This window comes from Schistocerca serialis, chromosome 7 (assembly GCF_023864345.2).
Source record: "Schistocerca serialis cubense isolate TAMUIC-IGC-003099 chromosome 7, iqSchSeri2.2, whole genome shotgun sequence".
Classification (NCBI taxonomy): Eukaryota; Metazoa; Arthropoda; class Insecta; order Orthoptera; family Acrididae; genus Schistocerca; species Schistocerca serialis.
The window spans coordinates 234,953,036-234,965,363 of NC_064644.1; the positions used below are offsets into that span (position 1 = coordinate 234,953,036).

At 41.0% G+C, this 12,328-nt stretch overlaps 1 protein-coding gene across 2 annotated transcripts in view; it reads right to left on the reverse strand.

Moving 5' to 3' along the window:
- Positions 1–12,328, reverse strand: part of LOC126412724 (uncharacterized) — an 803,546-nt gene that overhangs the window by 274,101 nt on the left and 517,117 nt on the right. For both annotated transcript variants that reach the window (XM_050082449.1, XM_050082451.1), the window contains one exon: positions 1,385–1,486. The gene's annotated coding sequence lies outside the window, so the exon portion shown is untranslated. The remainder of the gene's footprint in view (positions 1–1,384; positions 1,487–12,328) is intronic.

Sequence of the window (12,328 nt, forward strand, 5' to 3'; positions counted from 1 at the left end):
GAATTCCACAGACCGAAATACAGTGACTATAACCAGGAGAGGCACCACAGGACATTTTAATTTCCACTATCCTGAACATAGGTTTGGTGGCTTTCACTACAAAATATATGCGTTTGAATTCCACAGAGTGAAATACAGTGACGTGTATAGAAGAATGCTGTATGAAGAGGCGTAGCACTGCACTTTAATACACTTAACACAGAACAACATGTCTTATATTTCACCGAACATATATGTTCTATACATCAATATATGCGCTATAAAATGAACATATTTTTGAAAGATCTTTTTTCTTAATTTTTAGCGTCCTATATCAAACGCTATTCTTATGCTGAAAACCTGCAAAATGGATTTTTGTGGTAAGTGCAGTGTTCAAATTACTATACGTCAAGGGCCCCTTGGCAAAGATAATATAGTAACAAAGACTGACTTTCACAGTGACGTGAGTAAGTTAAACCTCCCGTTTTCTTTAGATAAAAATTTTCCGTAATTTCACTCTGAATATCCAGGAAGGCGTGTTCCAATACTAAACTTTTCTATGTTGAATTTGGACCATGGTGCCAGGCGCAGACTACGTCGATGTGGTACTATCATTTCTCAAGTATGAATTTTAGACATCACAGGATCACTAGCAAATAGTATAAAATCATGTATCATACAACAGTCAGTCTCAGGCCAAAATTCTCTTTATTGTAGAAGTGACTGAAAGTCATAGTAGAGGCTTGTGACCGTTGTAATCACTCTGATGAAAACGGCTTTAATGTAACTGGTTGGTCGAAAAGTAGCAGTGAGAAGACCCATTTTATCATTCGTTACGCGTTTCGAGCTCTGCCTATCTTCAATTGACCTTTTGAGAAATTGGCAGCAGAATTTTTTTTACAATCTCGCAAATTTATTCAAGTGTCTTAAAATAGGATCTATTTTAAAACATGACTGAAGAACAAAAGTATTTAAAATGATATTTAAATTCAAATATCTTCTTAGTTCAATTTGTTTTTCAATGATATTTTAGACAGCAGGGCTCTTATTTGCTTCTTATAAAACGTAAAATTTGTTTCTGTTTACAGATCAGTCGATAGCACCACCTTTAATGTGGGTGCCGCGACACGAACTTTGACCTCACTTTCTTCAAAACGAAACATATAACTTTTTGCATTCCTTGTGTAATTTAGTATGTGTATAATAAAAATTCCTGTGGCGCAAGGATTTTTCTCGGCAGATTAATGTAGCAAATATTGAAAATCTCTTGGAATGCAACTAATTTAAGCATAAGACATCAAGAAACAATTTTTAATAAAATATTTCAATAACGGTGCAAGATCTTTTACCTCTCACAAAGTACGCATAGGCATGTTAACAGATGGAAAAGCGGCTTTTAAGTTACCGTAGGTCAGGACTGGATTCTTCAGCAGGCAATTGCGAGGACTGAGCGACAAAGAGCCTCTGGTACCGACTCTCTTCACTCGTTCACGGCGTGTTTCGGCACCTGGAAGTAGGAAGATAACAGAGCAGTTAGACAAGAAAAAAAGAGGTTACAAAACAGAAAGAATTCCAGTGTTCGTGCTAAGAAATAATTAGTTAGTCCAAGAGTCATCTCGGTAATACACTAAAACACCACTTTGAGAGTGGCCTCTGTTCGGAGAGGAAAGTCAGCAAGTTTCTACAGATAAGCTACATCAGGCTTAAACGTCTCCTTAATGAGTAGACCCTGTAGTGCTAGCAAACTGCGGGGTTAGAATGGGCTAGTCGAGGTGCTGCGTGATGTGTGAATGTTTGTCATACTAGGAAGGGATGTGTGCAGCCCTATGAACACGGCTATTGTCGTCTTGGAATACGGTAGTATTTACGGCACACTTATCATAAAAGCGGTCACAGAAATTGTTGTAATAAAACGCTCCGGTTCATGTTGATGGTAACCTGAATGAGCAGGTCCACGTCATGGTACGGAAACAGGGTTTGTAGTACCGAAGGCTACCAAAGGCTGTTACAAGCAAGCGTAGACTAGTTTTGCTGCTCGCATCTCGCGGTCGTGCGGTAGCGTTCTCGCTTCCCACGCCCGGGTTCCCGGGTTCGATTTCCGGCGGGGTCAGGGATTTTCTCTGCCTCGTGATGGCTGGGTGTTGTGTGCTGTCCTTAGGTTAGTTAGGTTTAAGTTGTTCTAAGTTCTAGGGGACTGATGACCATAGATGTTAAGTCCCGTAGTGCTCAGAGCCATTTTGAACCATTTTTTGAACTAGTTTTGCTAATTGGCTTGGTCAGTTAGGAGCAGAACTGCATTACCTGTAGGTTAGGTGTGTTGCTAACCTATTCAGCGTTACCGCGTTTCGATGCGTATGCAATGAGTGCCATACTAGTTTCCCCTAGAATGCGCAAGCAGTGAACTACCTAGAAACTGAGTGAGGATACGGAAATTGCCGCGTAACCTATAGAATATTTTGTTCTAAATAGTTGACCTGTTTGCTACTTAAAAATAAACAGCATTTGCAGCAAATTGAAACTGTCAGTGTTTAACTTATGTTTTATTCGGAAATTGTCGATCTGGACCGTGAAAGAGAGGGACGCCGTAATAAAAATATAAAAAAATACCGATTGATCATATAGCACTAAAAATGCAATTTTCTCACAAAGAAACGCCAAATGAACCAAATATATAAAACATCGCTTCAGTACTTAGTGGAGCTTTTATAAAACATGTGTCGATATTCAAAAGCTGCTTCCCTTGATCTTGATGAAGAACTTTACATTGAGTACAAAGGAACAACAATTATCATTTAGATTTCTTATGTTTGTGCAGGTAAACTGTACTAGCATCAAATATAATTAAAATGCAATTTATATTAGGAGAAGGCGGGGTAAGACGGGGAGGTGAGGTAAGACGGGGAAGGGCTATAAGCTACAGTTAGAGTGCTGCCGTCTGTGGATAGCTACGCCAACTTCATCAATGCACAGCTCCCAGTATGTTGACATTGCTGAACCTTAGTTTCGCGGCGGTTTTTGTGAGCAAGTTACGTACAATTGTTATACTGATTTGCAATGTTTTACACCTTTCGAGGTCCTAAAACATGTGTTTCGTGAACATTTGTCCAGACTCTATATATAGCACTGAATAGTACGTCTTATTAACAGTAAACTGCTGTGTCAGTAGTCAATGTTCACTAAATAGTGTTCATGTAGGCGTAACATAACCTGACAGCATGGTAGGGGGCAAGACGGGGTGGTGCAAGATGGGGAGCTTCCCCGTCTTGCCCCTACTATTTGTCCAACCATTACGTTCTTATCGTCTCATGTGATTACCTCGCTGCGGGTTTTGAACACATACATTATACGTTGAATACAATTGTAAATAGAATGGTATTGGTTATTCCAATGTTTCCTAATTAATTACAAATTATGCTTTAGGCTATATGGTGAATAAAAATACACAAAACGTGCAAAGTCAGTATTCTTGCTATGCTTTAACGACTGACTATTGGGAACATGGTATTTATTATATAATATAGATTACCAGGAATGATCTGACTCAATAGTACGTTCCACGTGTTTTATTTCAGATGGTTTGCAAGTATCGGCGACAAACGTCTAGACAAGATTGGTCATTGGAGTCAATGGAAGGCGCTGTAAATGCTGTTGTAGAAGGTCATATGGGTTCTTTCAGGGAAGCTCGACAATTCAACGTGCCACAGACAACGATTGAACGACATCTGGCAAAGAAACGTGCTAATCCTGGCTATACAGTTGTGAAAAGGTTAGGACCAACCACTAGTGTGTTTACCACAGGACAAGAGGCAGAACTTTACTTAACACAGATGTAAGGACAGTATTTTGGCCTAACACTTAAAGAACTTTGTGAGCTTGCTTTTCAGCCAGCTGAACGAAACAACATCAAACATCCATTTAATACTGCAGCCAAATCTGCTGGAAGAGATTGGTTAAATGGGTTTCTTGCACGAAATCCTACCTTAACAATATGAAAACCAGAGGCCACATCAATCGCACGAGCAATGGGGTTGAATCGAGTTGCTGTAGATCGGTTTTTCGATCTGTTACAAAGTGTATTATGTGAAAGTAAGAGGCCTAAATAAAACGTAATACCTGATTCTTCAATTCGCTGAACCATGTTTCGAAACGTTATCGCCACATGATTTCGTTATTCCTGTCCTTATTTAAGCTTCAGAGATGAATTCATGCTAGTTCCCCATGTTACCCCGCGTATGGGGTAAGACGGGGAAATGCTAGTTTATGTTTCAAATCGAGATATTTCTAACTAAATGTGACAAGTTAGCAGGTTTCATTGCATGCCATTGTAATTCAATGGTTAAGTAAACAAATGATAGGTAAACCTACTTGAATTTGTTTATTTTTGTCCCTTTTGTGAGGGTTTAAAGTTAGCTTCCCCATCTTGCCCCGCCTTCCCCTACATATGGGTGTAACTATGCAATAGACTAAAAATGAACGATGTACTGTTTTAATTGTGTACCCAATATATACAAAAAGAAAACAAAAAACAAAACAGGGAAGACGTCGGTTTCCGATTTCTCCTTCACTAATTGGTTAAAGTTTCTCTCCCTACCAATGCTACCAGTATTATCAGTAATCAAACCTTTTCATATGCTATTTATGCAGTGTAACAAAGTACTGAACTGTAATTTCTGTAGAACGCAACTCCACGCCGCAACACCTCGTAAACATCAGAGAATCATCTCTGTCTTGAATCAGAGCCTCCAGAGGCTGCGAGATAAACGCCGAAGTTGGCCGTCGGGCCAGTCGACGCCTTGCATCACCTGGTGTGAGACAAAGTCCTGACTAACTGGATCGCAACGCACACCTCCAGTCAGCTACTGCGCAGTTTCTGTGTTTTCCGACTCAATGAAGACTTGCAGGCTTATGTGCCGCTTCGAGCAATGACATTTTCTGAGGCGCCTTACTGCCACTGCATGCTGAAAGCGGTTCCATTCACACTAACCATAGCAGTTCCTGTTGAGTTTGATATGAGTTGTCATGACTTCGCTGCCAGTGGTACAGTATTACTTGTAGACCTGTTAGGCAATCCGCGTGGACACATCAACAAACTGGACAACTTCATTCATGTTTATGGACACTTCCAGACACGATAGCTCTTTCTCCGGTATTCATTTGCGTCTCAACGTTGATCCACTTAACTGCGCTCGTTCAATACGATCGATTGGATCATACAGGGTGTTTCAAAAATGACCGGTATATTTGAAACGGCAATAAAAACTAAACGAGCAGCGATAGAAATACACCGTTTGTTGCAATATGCTTGGGACAACAGTACATTTTCAGGCAGACAAACTTTCGAAATTACAGTAGTTACAATTTTCAACAACAGATGGCGCTGCAAGTCATGTGAAAGATATAGAAGACAACGCAGTCTGTGGGTGCGCCATTCTGTACGTCGTCTTTCTGCTGTAAGCGTGTGCTGTTCACAACGTGCAAGTGTGCTGTAGACAACATGGTTTACTCCTTAGAACAGTGGATTTTTCTGGTGTTGGAATTCCACCGCCTAGAACACAGTGTTGTTGCAACAAGACGAAGTTTTCAACGGAGGTTTAATGTAACCAAAGGACCGAAAAGCGATACAATAAGGAATCTGTTTGAAAAATTTCAACGGACTGGGAACGTGACAGATGAACGTGCTGGAAAGGTAGGGCGACCACGTACGGCAACTACAGAGGGCAACGCGCAGCTAGTGCAGCAGGTGATCCAACAGCGGCCTCGGGTTTCCGTTCGCCGTGTTGCAGCTGCGGTCCAAATGACGCCAACGTCCACGTATCGCCTCATGCACCAGAGTTTACACCTCTATCCATACAAAATTCAAACGTGGCAACCCCTCAGCGCCACTACCACTGCTGCACGAGAAACATTCGCTAACGATATAGTGCACAGGATTGATGACGGCGATATACATGTGGGCAGCATTTGGTTTACTGACGAAGCTTATTTTTACCTGGACGGCTTCGTCAATAAACAGAACTGGCACATATGGGGAACCGAAAAGCCCCATGTTGCAGTCCCATCGTCCCTGCATCCTCAAAAAGTACTGGTCTGCGCCGCCATTTCTTCCAAAGGAATCATTGGCCCGAAACGATTACTGCATCACGCTATCTGGACATTCTTCGTGCATTTGTGGCGGTACAAACTGCGTTAGACGACACTGCGAACACCTCGTGGTTTATGCAAGATGGTGTCCGGCCACATCGCACGGCCGACGTCTTTAATTTCCTGAATGAATATTTCGTTGATCGTGTGATTGCTTTGGGCTATCCGAAACATGCAGGAGGCGGCGTGGATTGGCCTCCCTATTCGCCAGACATGAACCCCTGTGACTTCTTTCTGTGGGGACACTTGAAAGACCAGGTGTACCGCCAGAATCCAGAAACAATTGAACAGCTGAAGCAGTACATCTCATCTGCATGTGAAGCCATTCCGCCAGACACGTTTCAAAGGTTTCGGGTAATTTCATTCAGAGACTACGCCATATTATTGCTACGCATGGTGGATATGTGGAAAATATCGTACTATAGAGTTTCCCAGACTGCAGCGCCATCTGTTGTTGAAAATTGTAACTACTGTAATTTCGAAAGTTTGTCTGCCTGAAAATGTACTGTTGTCCCAAGCATATTGCAACAAACGGTGTATTTCTATCGCTGCTCGTTTAGTTTTTATTGCCGTTTCAAATATACCGGTCATTTTTGAAACACCCTGTACATACACACCAGTTCACTGCCTCGACTCTTGTCTGTGGAGGAGGCCCACATGAGACCCTGGTCCCACTTCTACTCTATCTGCAGTGCTTAGAAAATACCAGCGTGCTCTTTTGAGAAGATGATGGACAGTATCCGGTGAGCTAATCCGCAGATTTTTTTTTTTTTTTTTTTTTTTTTTTTTTTTTTTTTTTTTTTTTTTTTTTTTTTTTTTTGGGAGAGGGGGCGAGGACTCGGGAGGTGTAGAGTTCGAGGGTTCATATAAACACAGGCGATCTTTAATGTAATTAAGATATAGCCATCCACTACACTTCCAGCTAATAATAGACCTCGTACCTAAAGTCCTGTTTTGCGTGGGAAAGGTATCCATTCCCACAAATAAAAAGAATAAATGAAATCATTGAAATGTAGGTGCAGTTATAACCGAATCGCCAAAGCCGTGTCCTTGCAGCATGCAAGACAAGAAGCGAAAACTCCGATAAGGTTAAATGAGTATAAAATTTGGCTGGATGGAAGTACAGGAGACAGTTAAATTTGGGAAACGCTGTAAGTTTAGTTAAAGAAAATTAACGGTAGACATCCCACTACGTTAACAAAATTACTGTCATTATAATCACTGTCTGTTAACAGTGAAAAACGCACGTAAGAATGCTTGGTTTTGTTGCAAGATGAAAACAGCACAAAACTGGTAAATACTGCTCTAACGTGTTTTCAAATGGATATGTCACAGTGAACAAATACTTTCAGCTAGGCAGCAGCTCATGAAAATCAATTGGTAATAATGAAATAACAACAAAATCTCATCAGTTATAGATCTTTAGGTAAATACAAAAATTTCGTGACGTCACTCACTGCAATTGTTACTGTCCTTAGTTTTGCTCGAGAGGTTACTTATGCTTATTCATTTCTGAATGCTATCATTTAGCTTGAAACCTATCGTGATGAGATAACGTCATTCAATAATCACTTTCCTGTGAGCTACAGTTTCGTAGTTTGCGAAGTATAAATTTCGACTGTAAAAGAATGTCAAAGTTCGTGGTATGGTTTTACTGACTAATTTGTCTCTTGCACCTTCAACTCTTATTACTCTTCATTAACAATTGGTGTTAATCTTTATTGCAATTGCCACTATTGTTGGCTCAAGACGGTAAAACACATTTCTGACTGACTGCGGTTGCGTAAAATGAAAGCGTATTTATAGATGAAAACATACACAAAAAATGTGTTTAACTGAATTTGCTGAGCACAGTCTCGGAAATTACTGAATACTAGACTTGAGTACTTCTGTTATTTGTTGTCTCGCAAATTATTGAATTTTAATTACTCTTATTTTTGTCGTGGAACACTGCAGTAGTTTCTCAACCATTCTGATTTTTGGTATTATAAATAGTGGGTAGAGTGGATCCTACTTTGTTAAATGAAATGATCGTGTTGCATTGATGGCCGGGAGGCTCCTTCCGGGGAAGTTCAGACACTGGGTGCAAGTCTTATTTCAAGTGACGCCACACTGGACGACTTGCACGTCGGTGATGAGGAGATGACGATGAAGACAGCACAACATCCAGTTCACGAGCGGAGAAAATCTCTAACCCGGCCGGGAAACGAACCCGGACCCGCTGCAATGCAGGCACACACATTATCACTCAGCTAAGAATGCCCTCGCTGCATATGTATTTAGCCTCAGGTAAAATTAATAGCTGGCATTTGGAATAACTCGATATTATTCAAACACAAAAATGAACACACGTCACCACTTAGCTAAGCATGCGCGCCCTACTTAGGTATTTAGCCTCAGGCAAAATTAATAGTCAGCACTTGGAATAACTCGATATTATTCAAACACAAAAATGAACTACGACGCTGGTTAGCTGTATACAAGTCTGACCAAGTAACTGGTTGGATCTTACTTCAGATTGTGATGTTGTCGATCCAATGTAAGACATTGTTTGTTTACTACGCGTGGCACAGGCTCTTCCTCTTGTACCTCCGTAACAAATTCAATTGAGCCCACACTACTCTTCATGTTAATTAACATCGGCTTGTGATATTGTAGTTTGTCCACTTAATGACATATATTTCGCCCGTCCACACCAGATATTCGTCGAGCCATTACGTACTTCAGCACCATGCATTATGACTATTTATCAATACAAGAGTGGCAGCGCGACTCTTCCTCTTGTACCTCCGTAACAAATTCAATTGAGCCCACACGTTCTGCTCTGCGCTGTTCTCAACTGATGGTGCGCTGGCGAGCCCAGCGGTATTGCAACTGCGACTTCCCTGTACTGCCTGACAATATGGCATTTCCCTTACTAAGCCTGCGGTTTTACTTACGACTAGCTTACAACTAACATTTATTTAACTTTGAAATCCAGTTTCATCATACAAACATTAGTACACTTATTTACAAACTCTGATTCACAGAAAAAGGTACATCGAAAAGTAATAGCCCACAGATTGGTTGAGTTACAAAGACATTGCCAAGTATCACCTAACAATGTCGTTTTCCATATTTAACGTTGATTTCAAGTTCCTACTTTCCTTTTATTTCGAAAACATTTTAATACGTTTAATAATAATTTCTATTACTTTTGGGCATGAAATTCATAGTTGACTAGAAAAACAAAAGAAACTTAAGAAAAGGATGATAACAGTGCCTATATAGATAAATGTGCGCATGTTCACGCTTTCTCGTTCATGTCGCGCTGGATTAAAAGCCTGACGGGTTCAGCGACTTTCTGAGCCGCAAGTAGATGACATGCAATGATCGTATCATGGCAGCGTCACGTGAAAACCTGCATATGGCCTCCGAAGCTTTTCTCCGTGTCTGAACTTTTGTTACCACCTTTCACCTTTTAGTGAGTGCATTCTAATGTGCGCGCATACACACACACACACACACACACACACACACACACAGACGGAGGGAGGGAGAGAGGGGAGAGACAGAGAGTTAAGCGGAGAGGGAGAGAGACAGAAAGAAAGAGAACCAGAAATACGAGGAAGACTGTCGCTTAGCATCCAGGTAAGAATACGGGACTTACAGAAGAAGGTCAAATAATGATGTATGAGGCTGAGATAGAAAATTCACAGAGGTATTTTCGAAGCAGCAATTGTGCATTTTTATTAGGTTCACAGAAGTCATAGGAAACCAAAATCGGAATATTTCGAAAGACAACAATCTGCCACATCGTCTGCCATCAGGTGCATTTGAATAAAATTATAATAAGCAGTTTTCATCGCTCCCACAGTGATAGAATGTAGTGGGTGGCCTAGTTTGTAAAAAAGTTAGACAATCGAAGTACAAAGTGATTGACATCCGGTAAGAAATAACATAATATAGTGAAATGTCTTCCCAACATGATCCGAAATGTTTCTTGAACAACTGTGACGTAATAATGAGTAAGCAACGTCATGCTCAGTGTGCAACAGGAAAGGTTAGGTGTTCTGACATGTGTAAGTTTAACGTACTATCAATTCAGTACTGCATGTATCAAGTGCAGAAGAATCGATGGACACAGAAGAAGAATAGAAAAATACAAACCACTGAAAATGCCTGTTATGAATAGGTGAAATGTGTTTGGCTAGAAGCAAAGTAAATATGCGGGAGCAGAAGACGGATTTATTGTCATCTGCATGGTAAACATTGAATTACAGTAATCTATACTCACCAAGGAATGTGGTCTTGTGCTGGTACAAAAGGCAAAAACTGACAGAATAAATATCATTTCTTCATTTTTGCGGAACGTAGACCGTATGTTGCCGTTCAGGTTTATTTCTGCCTAACTGGCAGCAGGGTGTCAGGTATTTCAGTGTGTTATCTTACATCACAACTGTTTAGGAAACATTTTGCATCATGTTGTTGAAGTCTAGTAATGTGGAAAACTATTTTATTATCTGTTGTTATTTATTACTGGGTGCCAAGAATTTTTAACTCTATTTTTCTTACATGTTTGCAAACTAGGCCAAGCCAGTGAAATTAACAATTTACGACCAACGGAAATTTGTACTGTAAACAAAACCAGCAGAAGAGACAGCAAATTAGTCGGTTTCAGGACACACCGTCCTAATATCGTGTAACACTACCTCAATCCTTTCTAACGGTTTCGGTCTTGCGGGGACGTTTTTCAGGTATGCCATATACAGTTGAAGCCACTCACTGATGCCGCGCGGGATCAGCCGAGCGGTCTATGGCGCTGCAGTCATGGACTGCGCGGCTGGTCCCGGCGGAGGTTCGAGTCCTCCCTCGGGCATGGATGTGTGTGTTTGTCCTTAGGATAATTTAGGTTAAGTAGTGTGTAAGCTTAGGGACTGATGACCTTAGCAGTTAAGTCCCATAAGATTTCACACACATTTGAACCACTCACTGACGGTCAGATCTCGCAGAGCTACCATACAGTAAGTAACTGACCGCTATGTAAGGTCATTTGATCAAACAGTTCAAGACAGTTTCTGTGGGATTTAGATTGGGCGGTTTAGTGGGCAAGTCCAGGTGCACTAGCATGCCTGAGGGTTTGTCAAACCAGGGACGAATGCATGCAGATTTAGACACACGGCTGTTATTATCTTGGAAGTATCCACAACATTCAAATCAAGAACATACGCGAGAAAGCGTAACACTCGTCTACCGAGAACGTTGAAGCATCAACCTGGTTCACGACAACGGTAACCTGAATGACTGGATTCAAATTATGGTTCGAGAAACACCATCTAATCATTAGAGAACCACCTCCTCTTTGAACTACTGAAGTTTAATAAACACAAGAGATACACATAATAGAGACTTCAGACATCAGTGCTTATTCTCCCTCACTATTTACAACGATCTGTCAATGCTGGGGCAACTTTTCGATTCTGATTCTGTAAAAATCACGTCGTTTTGTTGCGAAAATTTTTTCAGCCATATTCGGTCAAAGAATGTTTCTTGACGGATTGTTCGATAGAGAGCGCAAAAGATGAAAATCTGAGAGCACAAGGTCAGATAAATAAGTTGAGTGCATGATTTCCCAACCCAATACCTATACAGTGGTTTTTGTTTGTATAGCAGAATAGAGGCGAGCGTTATCGTGAAGTAACATCACTTCACGCAGTCTTTATGGTCACTGTTTTTCGACTTCAAGAGGACTGAGCTGTTGACGTTAAATGTCAGCAGCGATGATTACACCACGGGGAAGGAATACGTAATACGTTACACCGTCGCTTTTCCGCCAGATGTACAACATTATCTTGTATGGAGGCCCGCAGGTGTTTGTACGGGGAGTTGCTGCTTTTATTGTTCTCAATCACTGCTTTTTTTTCTTTACGTTAGGATAAAGACACCATTTATCGTCAACAGTAACAACACGGGGTACGATTGGTAGGTGTTGTTCGCGAGTCAACTGATGAGGAGCAAGCACAGATGCACGTACGGCCACCAGCTGATTTTTGTAATTTTTGGCTTTGTGCATGTGGTACCCATACACTGGATTATTTAACTTTCCCCATTGCATGAAACTGTCGCACGATGGTGAAATGATCACAGTTCATCATATTTGCCGGTTCTCGAGCTCACTGACGTTGATCCATATGGATTAATGCGTTTAAACGATCTTCGTCGAATACTG